A 16687-nucleotide genomic window follows, 5' to 3' on the forward strand; every position below is an offset into this window, starting at 1 on the left:
GTAAAAGGGCTCCGGAAAAAGCCAGAGTCTCTGAGCAGCTGCTCCAAGAAATACTATTTTTTTTCTCTTGTTTTTTTTTTTTTTTTTTTTTGCGACGTGTGCGACATCTGACGTCAACGTGGCAAAAAAACCCCACAAAAAAACAAAACCAGAGGTGTCCAGGAAGATGCGACAGCAGGAGGAGATACACCAGTCTGAGGGGAGGAGCATCCAGACAACTGTTTATATTTTTTCTGCTCTGTTTAAAATTAGAACTATTTAAAATATTGGAGAAGTTATATATATATATATATATATATTGCCATATTTGTCTGGCCTATTACAATATGTATGATTGCAAATATTAAATGTATATATAATACAACTATTTAAATATATATATATTTATTTATTTTATTTTTTTGGCGATGTGTGCGGGCGGCATTTGACGTCAACGTGGCAAAAAAAACCCCACAAAAAAACAAAAACAGAGGTGTCCAGGAAGATGCGACAGCAGGACGAGATACACCAGTCTGAGGGGAGGAGCATCCAGACAATTGTTTATATTTGTTTCTGCTCTGTTTTAAATTAAAAATATATATAAAAAATTGGAGAAGTTTTATATATATTGCCATATTTGTCTGGCCTATTAAAACATGTACGATTGCAAATATGAAATATATATATAATTACAATAATTTGTAATTATATCTACATATATATATATATATATATGTATATATATATATATGACGTCAGCGTGGCAAAAAATAACCCACAAAAAAAAAAAAAACATAACCAGAGGTGTCCAGGAAGATGCAACAGCAGCAGATACACCAGTAAGAGGGGAAGAGCATCCAGACAGAATTGAGCACTTTAGAAATTTAATCAGTTTTATATATTGCCATATTGGTCTGGCCTATTAAAATATGTATGCTTTCAAATACAAAAATTTATATATATGTATGTAATATGTAATATATTATATGTATTACATATATGTAATATGTTTTCATTTTTATCATTTTAAATCTGTATTTTGGTGAAACGAATTATGAAACCAAGGAAGAATCAAGAATATTAAATGCTAAATTATTTTATTTACTTGATCATAAAGTTAGAAGTAGAATTATTGTGTAAAGCAAATTATAAAACAAAAAAAAACTTTTGTATGCTATTATAGACATAATAAGAAGTAGAAATAATAAGTGTTACATTTAATTAAGTTTTCATTTGACAACAGGGTTCCTCATATTATTCAGGCATTTTAATTTTATTTAACTTTAAATCCAGGCTTGCAGGCTTGAGGTGTGAATGTGTGTGGGAGAGGAGGAGGGGGGTGGTTGGGGTAAGATGAGATTTTTAAGCAAGGTGGGGGATCTGCTTATCAACCATTATGCAACAAAACTGGCCCTGCTCTTTCACAGCTTGATAACAATATGCTTTTGACCTTTGTTTTGTTTGCATGCAATTTGGCGGCCCATTACCAAAAGGCCCTGAATGGCTTCTAATGTAATTAACTGGCTTGTCAATGTTGATATAGATTTTTTTTTTTGCTCCATCCTCCTCCTCCTCTTCATATAAGCATCTTTCTGCCTTGAAAAAAAGGAAAAAATCAAAGTATTGATATGTTCTAAGAGGTTTTTCATCCCCGGCAAAAGTGGCTTCTTTTATCTCTCGAGTCGTACGCACTCCCGAGGTAAAAATTGAAACACCGGACTCACCCACCGACTGACCGACGCGTACAAAAGCCATCTGATTGCATGTTGCCTTCATTCCGTTCAATCAGAGGCCTATATCTGTTCATTACGCCGCAGATGCCGTTCTCGGGAGAGAAAAGGTCGCTTTACATTTGAATGAATTAGAGAGGTTTATTTGTAAAAAGGGATTAATCAGTGTATGGACCATTGTGCCATAAAGATGCAATTGTTATTAAAAAAGCAGCACAATGTCACAATGGGTGTGGGAGCAATCACAGCTCATAACAAAAGATGCATTCCATCGCTCACCATGAGAGCTCAGACCCCTCACTGCTGGTTTGCCACCTTCCAGGGCTCTGTTTTAGATATGAATGTAAATGCTCAAGTCAGAATGTAATAATACCGGGCTCCTTTTGTCTTAATTTTATTTTATTTCATTTTATTTTATTTATATCCTGTGTCTTTTACACTCTTAAACATTTTCTATAAATAAGACCACTTATATACCTCTGGAATATAATCAAGAGGAAGAGAGATGATTACAAGCCATCCAAAAGCAGTGTGTAAGACTGGTGGAGGAGAACATGATGCCAACATGCATGAAAAAAAAAAAAAACTGTGATTAAAAACCAGGGTTATTCCACCAAATATTGATTTCTAGACTCTTAAAACTTTATGAATATGAACTTCTCATTTTCTGCAAATAAATGCTCTAAATGACGATATTTTTTTTGAGAATTTGGGAGAAATGTTGTCTGTAGTTTATAGAATAAAACAACAATGTTCATTTTACTCAAATAAATACCTATAAATAGCAACTGATTCAGAAACTGAAAAAGTGGTCTGAAAAACACTATTTAAGAACACTATGTAAATCTAAATTTTGATTGCAATAAATATTTAGTAATTAATATCAATTGAGCTAATTAATATATATATATATTTTTTTGTTTTGTTTTTACAAATAACCACAGGGTTAAGCTCATCCAATTAAACAAGATTTATTTAAAAAAGTATTTAAGTACTTCAAAGTTCTTTAAGCACTGTTGATATCCTCAATATGTTAAAAAATATATATATTTATCATAATATGATAAAATATAGTCATAATGCTTAGCTTTATAATTAACTCAACTCTACTTAATTTATTTAAAAAGCATGTTAAAAACAACAACAGCTGAAACAAAGTGCTAATAATAATAAAGCATAAAGCAAACACCAAAACAATAAAACAAGATAAAAATAAAACAATTAAAAGTAATTAATGAAACAAAAAAAAGTAAAAAAGATTTACTAGTTTTTGCTAGTTTTAAGACTAGTTTTAAAAACCGACAGTGCAGAGGTCTGCCCAATCTTTAAACTGCATAAGTGATGTTTTCCTTCATAAAGTCCATTATAAATCCATTATAAATCCATTTTAAAGATCCACATGGATTTTCTGATCAATAAGTCATGTCTATAATAATTACAGGCCGATATTTACATAGAATAGTTTAGAACAACTATAGAAATGTAAAGTTAAATGACATTGTCGTCATTTTAGCTGTTGTATTGTTGTTTGAGTTTGTTTTGAAAGGGAAAGGCAGAGGCTATTTGCTAATCAGTCTGACACATTTACACTGAACAGCTCAGGCACAGTTTACACTTTGAAAGACAATGAGGCATTGAAATCAGCCAGTCACTGCCCAGCATGTGTGAAACGGGCTTAGAGGACTCAAAACTAGTGACCATTACAAAGCATTTTAAATCTTAATTATTACTTATTATTATAATAATGAACACAGTATCATTTTATATCTCATTTTCTACAAGATACTACAATAACTTACATCTTATTTATGAATTTATATTTTTTATAGTAAATTAATCACATTACCATATTTAGCACCAGTTTCCTCCTTTAAAAAAAATTAGACCACTTAAAAATGATGAGTTTCTTTGATTTTACCAAATTGAAAACCTCTGGAATATAATCAAGAGGAAGATGGATGATCACAAGACATCAAACCACCAAACTGAACTGCTTTTTTTTAATTTTTGCACCAGGAGTAAAGCAGCATAAAGTTTTCCAAAAGCAGTGTGTAAGACTGGTGGAGGAGAACATGATGCCAAGATGCGTGAAAAAAAACTGTGATTAACAACAGGGGTTATTCCTCCAAATATTGATTTCTGAACTCTTAAAACTTTATGAATATGAACTTTTTTTTTTTTTTGCATTATTTGAGGTCTGAAAGCTCTGCATCTTTTTTTTTTGTTATTTCAGCCATTTGTCATTTTCTGCAAATAAATGCTTTGAATGACAATATTTTTTTTTTGGAATTTGGGAGAAATGTTGTCTATCTATAAATAACAAAATCAGCTCTGTTCTCTAGTTTGGGAATGCTGTGCATCTGTTGTATGGTATGGCAACCATGTTCCATTCACTGCACCATTGTTTTGACCTATCCAAGCCTGTCAGGAAATGTGACGGACCCTGTTGTTGGCTTTCAGGATGGAGAGCGGTGGTGTTTTAAAACAGTGGCTCTGGAGGGGGAGGAGAAATAAGTATGTTTTTTTGCAGCCAATGAAAAGTGCCTGACTGTGCTGGTTAAAGCCCTATAAAAGTCCTTTAATGGACAAAGGAATGCTATCCCACACTGCAGCCCCGCAGCAGCAGCAGAGTTTATAATGGCCCAGGCTGAGTTTAGCTGTGAAAAAAAGCCCCTTTAGTGTGATACAGTGTTCCCCCAGACCACCAACCTTCTCCCAGCTTTCTCCTGCCTCAGATCATTGTTCCCGCGGCTCCTTTCAGAAACAGGTCACTCTGCAGCGGGTTTAAGCAGAAAACACGTTATAATTAATGTGCAGAAATGTGTGAGCTGAGAAAATAACACATAGAGTTTATATAGAATTATCTGAGATAATCTGAGACTTCAAGAAAAAATATTGATTGTAGAGCTGGGAGGTTAATCAAATTACTGTTTAATGTGATTTATTGAAATGGGGCAATCAAGATTATCAAGTCATACATTTAATAGTAACAAGTTCCTTCTATAACAACTTTTTATTTAAAGAGCCTAGTAAAGGTAATAACAGTTATTATTATTAATTATTAATTATTATTAGCGATGGAATTACAGCATTATTATTAACCAGTTCAAAGGGTAAATTGCTTTTTATACATGACGAATCAAGGATTGTAATTTTAATGTGATTTATAAAATGAGTCAATAGAGTTTAGACATCTTAACATACAGAAACTGATTGTATATTTAGTATGCATATTTCTGTATATTTAGCATAACTATTTATGCATATTTAGAATACATATTAATGTATATTTCTGCTTTATTTAGTTTATGTAGTTCTGCATGTTTCTGTATATTTAGCATAACTATTTATGTATATTTAACATACATATTAATGTATATTTCTGCTTTATTTAGTACATAAAGTTCTGCATGTTTCTGTATATTCTGTATATTTATTATACAAATGTCTGAATGTTTATTATACATGTTTGTGTATATTTAATAAACATATTTCTGTATATTTCTGCTCTATTTAGTATATGTAGTTCTGCATACTTCAGTATATCTAATATACATGTTTCTGTCTATTTAGTATACATATTTATGTATATTTAGTTTACAAATTTCAAAACGTTTAGTATACAGATTTATGTATATTTGATAAACATAATCCTGTTTATTTTTGTTTTATTTAGTATATGTAGTTCTGCATGTTTTTGTATATGTAGTTCTGCATGTTTCAGCTTTATTTAGTATACATATTTATGTTTATTTAGTAAACCTATTTCTGTATTTTTCTGCTTCATTTAGTATATATTTTTTGTTCTATTCTGTATATTTAGTTTTATACATTTTTTTAATCCACCATCTAGCTTTTTTAGTCATGTGACTGTCATATACCAGACATCTACATTGTCTATCTGTCAAATTATTATATTATATATATATATATATATATATATATATATATATATATATATATATATATATATATATATCAATTTGTGATCAATGGCCCCATAGCAGTACCACTTCAGCCCACTGGAGGCCCACAGAACCACTGTGTTGGTTTAACCATTTCCAGTCCACATAAAATGTGTCCTATTCAGTGTTTACTACACATGAAAACCAAGCATACTGGATAACAAGTCCAGGTCTTGCTGGTCATGCTGCTCAGCCAGCAGAGTCAAACTGGAATATACTGGTTATCTAGCCTGGTAAAGTTGATCATGCCTGGTTTAGACCAGATAAACCATCAAACTCTAACAAAAACACAATTTACGCTGGTCTATATCAGAGCTGATCAACAAGTTTAATCAGCTTTGGGTCATTATTAAAACACTGTGCCATTTAAAGCTCAAAATATGGCAAACTACACAACAGGGTGGATGATTTTAGCAAAAACCTGCATTTAATGGAAATGTCTTAAAGCAAGAACTACTCAACTAAATAAATAAAAAAAAAATACTTAATAATAAGCGACGATCAGTCAATCCGAAAAATTTGAAAGTACAAAACTCAAGAAAAACATTATGATGAAATTGGCTCTCATCAGGACTGTCTCAAGAAAGGAAGAGCAAGAGTTTCTGCTGTTGTACAGGATAAGTTTATCAGAGTTACCAACCTCTTAACAGCTCCCCAGATAAGAGCACCTAAATGCTTCTTCACAGAGTATTTTTTTGGTTTGTTTAACACTTTTAAGATACTACATGATTCCTTATGTGTTCCTTCATGGTCTGGATCACTTATAACACAGTATTCATTTACAATGTAGGGAAAAAATAACAACATTGAATAAAAAAATACTGTACTGTACTGTAGCTAAAAAAAAAAAACAATTATTTTGCAACAATAAAGGAACGTTATATTAATACAGACTAATATATATATATATATGCTTTTTTAAACACTACAGTTTGTGTAAAGTTGAACTGTGTTTAACTGTGTAGATCCTTCTAGTGTTACTGTGAGAACAGAAGAAAGCTAGGAGCTCTTATCTGTTTGTGAGGTGATGTATTCACTAGAAGTGTCTGCAGCATATGGCAGGTGGCCTAAAGCTGTTTCAGGTTTCTGCGTTTACCAGCTACCAGCTTTTAGGAGTGAAATCATAAATTATTCACATAAAACAGACTTTCAATGAATGAATGAATAAATAAAGAAGATTATAGAAGATAAAGTACAGATTGTTTCAATCTACACTGATGGACGTGGTGGTCTAGAAGTGAAGTGTGTTCAGGTACATTTCTGTCATGTTTCTATCTTGGCACTGGAATACACAGGTGCGCCACTGACTGATTAAAACCCTGACAACAGTCGACAGTCAGCCACCCATACCCATCTTAGCTATACAGGTGTGTACTAAGAGTGTTAAACAAACCAAAATACTCTGTGAAGCTTTAAGATGTTTTGGCTGTTAACATGCAGTTTCTAAAGCTGGTAATTCTGATGAACTTATTCTGTGCAACAGAGGAAACTCTTGCTCTTCCTTTCTGGGGCGGTCCTGATGAGAGCCAATTTTCTCATAACATTTTTGATGATCTTTGATACTCAGTGTTATTACAGAGAGGTCCAACGCTCTAAAGCGCTAAAGCCACTGTGATCGGGAGATTGCTGGTTCGAATCCCAGTCAAGCAGCTTGCCATCAGCTGCCGGAGCCCTGAGAGAGCACAGTTGGCCTTGTTTTCTCTCTGGGTGGGTACAGAAGATGGCGCACTTTCCCCTCATCATTCCATCATTTCAAGGGTGATGTGGATCAGCACAAGGCTGCGTCTGTGAGCTGATGTATCAGAACCGAGTCGCTGCGCTTTCATCCGAGCACCATTTGATGCTTCTCGGCAGTTGGAAAAGAGGCGGAGTCTGACTTTACATGTGCTAGTCTTCACCATCCTTGTGTTGTAACATCACTAGTAAGTTGCAGCTGATTGGGTGGGACAATTGGTCTAGCTGAAATTTCAAGAAAAATGGGAGAAAATTGCAAAAAAACAATTTTATAATTTTTTTTGTTTTTAATATGTTACACTAATGCAAGTTAACTGACAAACAGAACATGCTAGATGTTCCCATCCTTTGATGCGCTGTACATCTTTATCTTTATATATGTAAAATTGCATAACCTGGAACCACCACACATTCAACACACAGTATCCGTCATCCGTATACTGTCAGCACTTTGTGAATTGTGTGTGTGTGTGTGTGTGTGGGGAGACCCCACAGTCCAGTACTGGGTTAACATGTGTTGTTGCAGATGAGCATACACTATATGCCTGTAATACATGCTGTGTCCCATGGTTCCTGTCAAATAGCCCATGATTTGCTTCGTCATTCACTTTCGGCCTTTATTCAGACAAGGTGCATTTCCTCCAGTCAGCAGATTTTTTTCTGTGTGTTTGCAAAGCTGAAGCTCACTAGTCTCTTTACACAGGCCAGCTTTGTTATCACTACAGCACTGTTCACTAAAAAGAAAGTGAATGACACACACACACACACACACGTTCAGCCCAAATACAGATACTGTGCTACTGTTGATCAGTGGTGTTGATCAGGGATCAAATAATCATTATTTGAAGCGGCTACATGTGTGAACTTTGGTACTTGGGTTCTTTTGGCTCACTTATTGGCAGATATGGATGGAGTACATTTAATAATAATAATAATAATAATAATAATAATAATAATAATAATAATAATAAAGTTGATATGTTTTTTTTACATATTATATAGTTTTTTCTTTATTATATCGCCTTGATAATTTTTCTTCTTTTTTTGAAAGTTTTAAAGATTTCTTTCAAAAATCATATAGATACTTTATTTATTCATTTATACATTTTCATAAAAAAATGTCAAGCTTTTTAAATTAGGGCTCTCATTGTTAAAGCGTTAACCCTAGCTGTTTGCTTGTGATGAGAACATAATCTGGTCTTGATTTGACTTAGCTTTCAAATATACTCCTTTTTAATTGAGCTAAACTGCTGAAAAGGTGCAGTTTAATCTGAAATATTATAAAGATAATATACTGCTATGAACAAACATTGTCTCTGCTGCTCCATGCTGTTTACACACTGAGTAAAGTGCAGTATGTGCTGCATTCACTGCTTAGCTTTCAAATATACTCCTTTTTAATTGAGCTAAACTGCTGAAAAAGCGCAGTTTAATCTGAAATATTATCCAGATAATATACTGCTATGAACAAACATTGTCTCTGCTGCTCCATGCTGTTTACACACTGTGTAAAGTGCAGTATTTGCTGCGTTCACTGCTTGTTTAATACATCTGCTCTGCATATGAAAATACCATTGAAAATACTGTATTTAAAAGAGCTGCGGCATTTAGACTTTTTTAGTGTGTTAAAGCAGCTTCACACTGCACAGATATATAAGCAGATCTTAAAACACACTTTAATTTATGAGTTGATAAGTGATAAGTGATTTTTCTTTACAGTGATGTATATATGTATATATATAAAAAAGAATGATCTGAACTAAATTTTTTTGAAGTTGGCACACGTTGGTGATTTTCTTCAAAACTCAAAACATAAAAATCTATTGCAGTACATTGCCTAGAAATTTTTAATTTTCTCAACTTTTTTATTTTTACAGTGCATAGACATGCAGTGGAGTTTCTTAGTATGTTCATCAGTACTTTTGTTATGTATCCAAATTGTCCATCTTTGGATTGGTTGGTCCAGATTGTTTCAATAGTAGTTTTTATGAGGGTAATATGAAATCTTTAGTTTTTCAGTACAAAAAATATATACTAATATATTGTAATATACATCCTGCTACTGAAATCCTTGAAATCTGGCTGTCAACTTTTTTTTCTGACAGCAAAACTAATACTAATACATACTTTGTTTTGAAGGTGTGGTTATCTCCAATCACACCCTTCATTTGGCCTGGCTTTAGTTTCTTTCTCTCTTCCTATTTCTCTCTCTCTCTCTCTCTCTCTCTCTCTCTCTCTGTCTATCCCTTTCTCTTAAATCTCTATCAAGATTTTATCACACTATGAGTTGACTCGTTGATGTACTTTCACTCTTTTCTAATATATATTTAATAATTTTTGTTCCTTTTATCAATAATGTAATCTGTAATGCTGAAACTATTTTTCCAGTCATGCTGTGGTAAATTACCCTACAGTTTTTAATGGTTTTCTTAAGGCATTTGCAATTTATGTAATAACTATTCATTATTATTTTTTATAAGCTTAATATCAGTGTATTTCAGCATATATATTGATACATGTACATATTGGTGTTAAAGGAGACTCTGTGGGTGTATTTGAGAAGGGAAAAAAAAAAAAAAACGTTCGCCGTCTATTTTCATAAACAAAACTAACGTGCAATACCCATATGCAAAGCTAAACTGCACGCTGCGGCCTGTGGTCAGCCGGGTCAGGCGGTTTGGTGCAACAGCACGCATGAGTGTGTTTGTCCTTTCTGGCCAGTGCGGATAACCAAACAAATTAGCATTAGCCTTTTTTTTTTTTTTTTCTCTTTACAGATTCCATTGCAGTTGACAGATGGCAATGAGGAAGGCCAATATTTTCTTTGCCCGTGCATACCTTATCCCAGGAAAACAAACACGATGGAAATATGATCTCGGCCCCATTGTCCAACTGTGTCACTAGCTGAATCGCAGCTGTGTGCTCGTCTCCGAAGCCACATTTGCTTTACCTGCCCTCTCAGGCCGCCCAGTCTGAGCTTTCCTTTTTTCCCTCTCTTTTTTTTTCTTGTTAGATTATGAGGCTGTTAGTAATTCGAGCTTGTTAGCAGCAAGGTGGGATGCGTGAACGAACGAATGAATGAATTCCATTTAAAGGAAGAAAGGCCACAAACACTTTGTTCATTCATTATCAAGTGGAGCACTCTGCGCTGCTAACCGTGCAGCGGAGCTATTCGCCCGGAGCTGAAACTGCTCTGACTCTTGGAGGAAAAGACTCATAAGAAGACATATATTTTATATATTGTATTTGGTATGAAAGATATGAGAGATAATGCACTGGGAGTAGAGGAGGCTATGCCACCCATAAGCATCCACAAGAGAAATTAATTTACGAGTTGGAAGAATGTCAAATCGAAAGATTTGTTAAATATTTTGCCACTGAGACTATGATCTGGAGATTGCTGGTTTGAATCCCAGTCATGCAGCTTGCCATCAGCTGCTGGAGCTCTACAATTGGCCTTGCTCTCTCTCTCTGGGTGGGTACAGTAGATGGCACTCTTTCCTCTCATCACTCCTAGGGTGATGTGGATCAGCACAAGGCTGCGTCTGTGAGCTGATGTATCAGAACCGAGTCTCTGCGCTTTTAGTGCTGCATCACCAGCAGTTAAAAAAAAGGGGAGTCTGACTTCTCATGTATCGGAGGAGGCATGTGCTAGTCTTCACCCTCCTGGTGTGTTGGGGCATTACTAGTGATACGGGGAGTCCTAGTGAGTGGGTTGGGTTATTGGCCATGTAAAGCTGGGAGAAAATGGGATAAAAAACTCAGCTGGGTTTTACAGACTCACAAGCGTTATATAAGTATGTAAAGTGATGTGTGTAAGAATGCTGTAAGTCTGAGCAGGAGGCAGGCAGTACACATGCTAAGTCAATGGAAAGTTCCACCCAGAGACAAAATGCAAAATCCACCCCCACCTTGACCATCATGAGGGCCAGGATGGCTCAGGCCTGAGGGATCAAATTACTGTAAAGGCCCTGGAGGTGGGTAATGACCACTTCAGGACAGGCCTGCCTTTGGGGCAGAACTAAGACATTGGTAATAGAAATAAGATTTCTGTAAACATGATATATTAATATATTGCTTATGTTGAATACTTTGGTATATTGTTGTCTTCTTCTTTACTTATTTATTTAATCTCATAGAGTACCAGTCAACAGTTGGAACTATCAATGATATATTTTCCTATGTTTCCTATATATGTAATAATATGCTGGTGTGCTAAATGTTCCACAAATAAAGTACAAACCAAATCGCCTCTTTTGCCACGCGCCACCCAAACTTTACCAGAACACATTACCAATAGAAATTTATAAAAAATTAAAAAGCTGATAAAACACACACACATATATATATATATTTTTTTCTTTACATAATGGTTAGTTTATTTATAGTTTAGTATAGTTAATTATTACTTTTATTCCTTTCCTATTCAAACCTATTCATATCTCATTTAGCCTACTTTGCTATTTCTATAATTATAATTATATCATTATTCTTTTTGCATTTTATTAAATTCTACATTTTCTTATGTATTTTTTCTTTGTCTTGATGCTTTATTTGTTGATTATGTTTTTTTTAAACACTGAAAAATAAAGTAAATTATAGTTATTATAATATTTAACATAAGTATAATTCAGCCACTAAACCCTAAACCATATCTTTTCATTAGTAGCTGAAATGTGTTCCTTTAAAGTAATAAAATATACCAGTTCTGCTTAACATTTTTATAAACATTTCCTAACCTTTAAAAACACTTTTATTGTGGTCATTTCCCCCTCTGCAGTGCCTTCTCAGGATTAACTGTACTACAGGCGTGGATTGATGTGATATTTGGTGGAATAACCCTGGTGGTTTTTAATCACAGTTTTTTTCATGCATCTTGGCATCATGTTCTCCTCCTCCACCAGTCTTACACACTGCTTTTGGATAACTTTATGCTGCTTTACTCCTGGTGCAAAAATTCAAGCAGTTCAGTTTGGTGGTTTGATGGCTTGTGATCATCCTTCTTCCTCTTGATTATATTATATTTCAATTTGATAAACTCAAAGAAACCCATCATTTTTATGTGGTCTCGTATTTTTTCCAGAGCTGTGTATATATATTCACAATAATATCTCTACATCTATATTTTGTGACGTCACTTCCCAGCGAGGTTCAGCTGCTTGTCTGTATGAACATCTGAGCTGATGGTCAAAAGCAGGCCTGAGAAAAGAGTGATGACTTGTTTTCTTAAGCGGTCTGGAATGCGTCCCTCACCGCAGACATCTGCCAGATTAGCATATTAGATCCCGGCCCTCGTGAATTGGTAGGTGGTCTGATGAAATCCGACCATGCTGACGTTTTACACAACTTTTAAATCATCTGAACTCTTAAAGACACAGATGAGAAAATGTGTTATTTGGTGTCACATTGTTTAAATAAAGTTTTGAGTGAATTAAAAAAAAGTCTAAAAAAGGTATTATTTTATAGCTATGACAAACTGTTTAAAAACTCCAGCAGCACTGCTGTGGTAAAAGTGCTTCACTGTTAGACTGCAACTACTGTACTTTTCTATGGTTAAAAAAGTTGTTATGCTGATTAGTGGTTAATGTAATCCAGGTGGTTGCTATGATGTCTCAGGTGGTTGCTCAGGTGTTGCCACGTGGTTGCTGTAATATTGTCAGTCCTGTCACTCAGAGACACATTTACCAGGATGCACCTATGCTCAATGTTCCAGACATGCTGGATCATGTGATGCATCGGCGATCTGGCTCACTGTTTGAGATTAAACCTGGACTCATTAGTATATACAGCCCCTGTTTTCCCTCACTCATTGCCCGGTATTGAATCTATTTTTATAGCTCTTCTACCACACGCTTCCTTTGTGTTTTGGCCATTTTTTTCGACCCTTTTTGCTTCCTTGACTACTTTTTTTGTCTAGCCCTTTATTAGCTCTAGATATTTTGATTAGCTGTTTAGTTATCAACCTATTTTTGACCACCCCTTTTGCCTTGTTGTGGATTTTCTGTGTATGACCCCTTTGCCTGCTCACTCTGGTATGTTGTTTGTTTATGCTGCCTTTTGGTTATTGACCCTGCCTGTCCCTGACTATTCTTATAAGCCTAATCGCTTGTTTAATAAATAGTGTGTTTGGTATCCACACTTGGCTGTCTTGTGTAATATATGCAATGCAAGTTTATTTTTGTATCATCATTAAATTTAAAAAAGTGCAGTCTATTAATACAATGTAACATTTCCTTAAATGTTTTTAGCTGACTCAACTTAAAAAGATCGAAGGCTTTGTATAAAGGCAATATATAAGCACACAACACACAATCAGATGGAACAATCCGAAATTGAAAGAGTGCTGATAGAATCTTAAAAAGTGTAAGATGAGTTATTTGTAATAATAATAATAATAATAATAATAATAATAATAATAATAATAATAATAATAATAATGAGGAAGATGTTTAAATTATTTTATTACCATTCTTTATTGTTTATTCATTTTAAATGATAGAAACAAAAAGCAGCTTTTATATGTGAGTTGTGTGCATAAAAAATAGAAACTTAATTTTGTCCTAAAAATATAGTCATTTATAATGGTTGAACATTGTAATATTGCAATATTGTTATTTGATGTATTATTGATTTGATGTATTTTTTTTTACAATTTTGCCCAAACCTACTAGAAATGTACCCACAATTATAGAACAGGCAGTAATCAAATTAATAATACATCAAATAACAATATTGCAATGTCCAACCATAATAAATGAGCATCATTTTTTAGGACAAAATTCAGTTTCTATTTTTTATGCACATAACTTAAATATAAAAGCTGCTTTTTATGTTGTTTCTATCATTTAAATTAAATAAATAATAAAGAATGTTAATAAAATGATTTACACACCTTAAAAAAAGAGAGAAAAAATGAAATAAATCACATTCATTAGTGAAGTGATTTTTCAGGAAGCGTCTTTCTATAGGGCATCTCTGTTCACTGATAGGTGTGTGAGATTGTGTGTGTGTGTGTGTGTTTATGTTGGTGTCAAGGCCACACACACACACACACACGTGGTCTCCGGCCTCCTTCCTGTTTGCTCAGTTTAATTGCAGCGTCCCAATTAGCTTATGAAGAATGCAGTGTTTTTTTCAGACGCTGATAAGGATCACATTCAGACACTCGTGGAGCCCTGCTGGTCAGATATCAGCGATTAAAAAAGAGCACCACTGTAACCCAACACCCACGCAGGAATGCACTCAATCACTCCTATTGTTTCTGCTTACATACAGTTCCCTTTTGTCTGATAAGTACGCCCTGGCCTGAGAGATAACAGCGCTGCCTTAAAAGCTCGGAGGAGACGCGGAGTGTCAACAGCTCAGCGGACAGAATTCCTCAGTAGATTAATCTTACAGGGGTGAGGTCTGCGTGGAAGGCTCATACTGGGGGTGTTGGTTTTCATTTAACTTTCTAAATCATTCTGATTTCTAATCAAAAATGAGATTTTGAGATGATTACGGCCAATTCTATAATTGTACATTTCTAGAGTACATTTCTAGTAGAATTGAGCAATATTGTAAAAAAAAAAAAAAAAACTAAAATAAATAAAATCTTGATATTCACTACAGGTCTAAGGTTTTAGAACACCCCCAATTTATTTTTTTTTTTTTAATTTTTGAATAACCTGAAATAGTACAAAGTACAGTGTTACAAAGTTTCCTTCCTCTTAAGAGAATACAAATAACTGCAACCTGAAAAAGTGTATGCTATAAAAAAAATTATAATAATAATTAAAATAAAATTATACTGAAAAAAATGAAAAGAAATTGAATATTGTAAAATAAATAAATAAAATGTATATTGTAAAAAAAAATATTTATACTGTAAAAAAAACTAAACAAAAAACATATTGTAAAAAAAAAGAAAAGAAAAAGGAATAAAATACGAAAAACAAAATCCTGAAAAAAAATTGTATAATGTATTTTTTTTCAACAGAACAAAAATATATTGTATAAAAAAGAAAAAAAAATATAAAAATTGTAAAAAAAATTTTTTTAGAAAATAATAATTGGTTAACAGCTTTGTATACGGATTTTCTAAAAGAAATTGTCTGTAATAAAGCAGTGCTGGAACAGATGGTAAAGAAATTACAAATAAAGATGAAAATAAAATGTAGCTATTTTACCTTGTACAAGTAGATTTTATACTAATCAAAGTTGCACAAATAGCATCCTCATATTATTTTAGAAAAAATGTGTCAAATATGTAAATTACAGCCATATAAAAGACTAAGAGTTATTTACAGGTTTCTGACAGAAGCATTAGAGATATTTCCTCTGGCAGCTTCTATATGTGAGGATCTACAATCTCCTTAATCGTATTTTAAAAATCACATTTAGGCAGTAATTAGATTTAAGAAACACAGTCATATTGTAGAATGTTTTGCCATTTAGTTCAACTATGTGGGCGTGTTCTGGCTGGAATGTGATGTCAATGCATACACTTCATAATAACAATACTGCTAATATGTGGGGCAGCCATCTTGGATTCCTTAGGGAACTCAGGGTAGAGAGGCATCGAGTGCCTTGAGTGGCAGAAAGGCGCTATATGTAATATATATGTAATATATGTAAGTAATATATGTAGGTGTAACATATTCTAAGGTCACATACTCTAATATATTTCACTGGACCACCTTTAGCTTTGAATTTATCTGACTCCACCCTCAGCTCAAATCTGAAAAAGGCTAAAAAAATGGAAGAGTAGTTTGAAAGGGGCACTGGGTGATGTATGATGTATGGGTTTAGAGGCATGGCAGGAGGGAGAGCTGATTGGCTGAGCTTCAGCAGCAGCAGTGTGCCTTTTAATAGTACAGTCGAACCTGAGAGGGCGCTGCAGAGGTGAAAATTACCACAATAAAAGCGTATTTTAAAGGTTAGGAAATGTATTTTTTACTTAAAAAAAATGCATTTCAGCTATAAATAGAAATAAATATGGTTTAGGGTTTAGTGGCTCTTTAAGATTACACTGCCTAAATATAAACAATATATATATAACCAATACTTTTTTGTTATGTAAAAGGATTTACTAGAATTATATTTTATCCACATACGGTAATACTGTTAAGAAAGCTTTTTTTTTTTTACAGGATTTTTTTACATTTTACATTTTTGCTAATGCTAATTCCTTTCACTGTGTGGGAAAGGTAGCATATCGTGCACCCACCCACCAACCCTCACCCCACCCACCAACCCTCACCCCACCCACATCCATCCATTACCAGGTAAATCCAGCCA

The 16687-nt window shown here is 33.8% G+C and overlaps 2 long non-coding RNA genes across 2 annotated transcripts in view; one reads left to right on the forward strand and one right to left on the reverse strand.

Annotated features, from left to right (window-relative positions):
* LOC125780593 (uncharacterized) overlaps positions 1–16687 on the forward strand; it is a 241396-nt gene that overhangs the window by 102632 nt on the left and 122077 nt on the right. The gene's annotated exons all lie outside the window — the stretch shown is intronic.
* Positions 1–16687, reverse strand: part of LOC125780592 (uncharacterized) — a 70902-nt gene that overhangs the window by 7333 nt on the left and 46882 nt on the right. Inside the window, exon 4 of the long non-coding RNA XR_007423858.1 lies at positions 4419–4482. This is a non-coding gene — a long non-coding RNA (uncharacterized LOC125780592). The remainder of the gene's footprint in view (positions 1–4418; positions 4483–16687) is intronic.

This window comes from Astyanax mexicanus, chromosome 13, assembly GCF_023375975.1.
Source record: "Astyanax mexicanus isolate ESR-SI-001 chromosome 13, AstMex3_surface, whole genome shotgun sequence".
Taxonomy (NCBI): Eukaryota; Metazoa; Chordata; class Actinopteri; order Characiformes; family Acestrorhamphidae; genus Astyanax; species Astyanax mexicanus.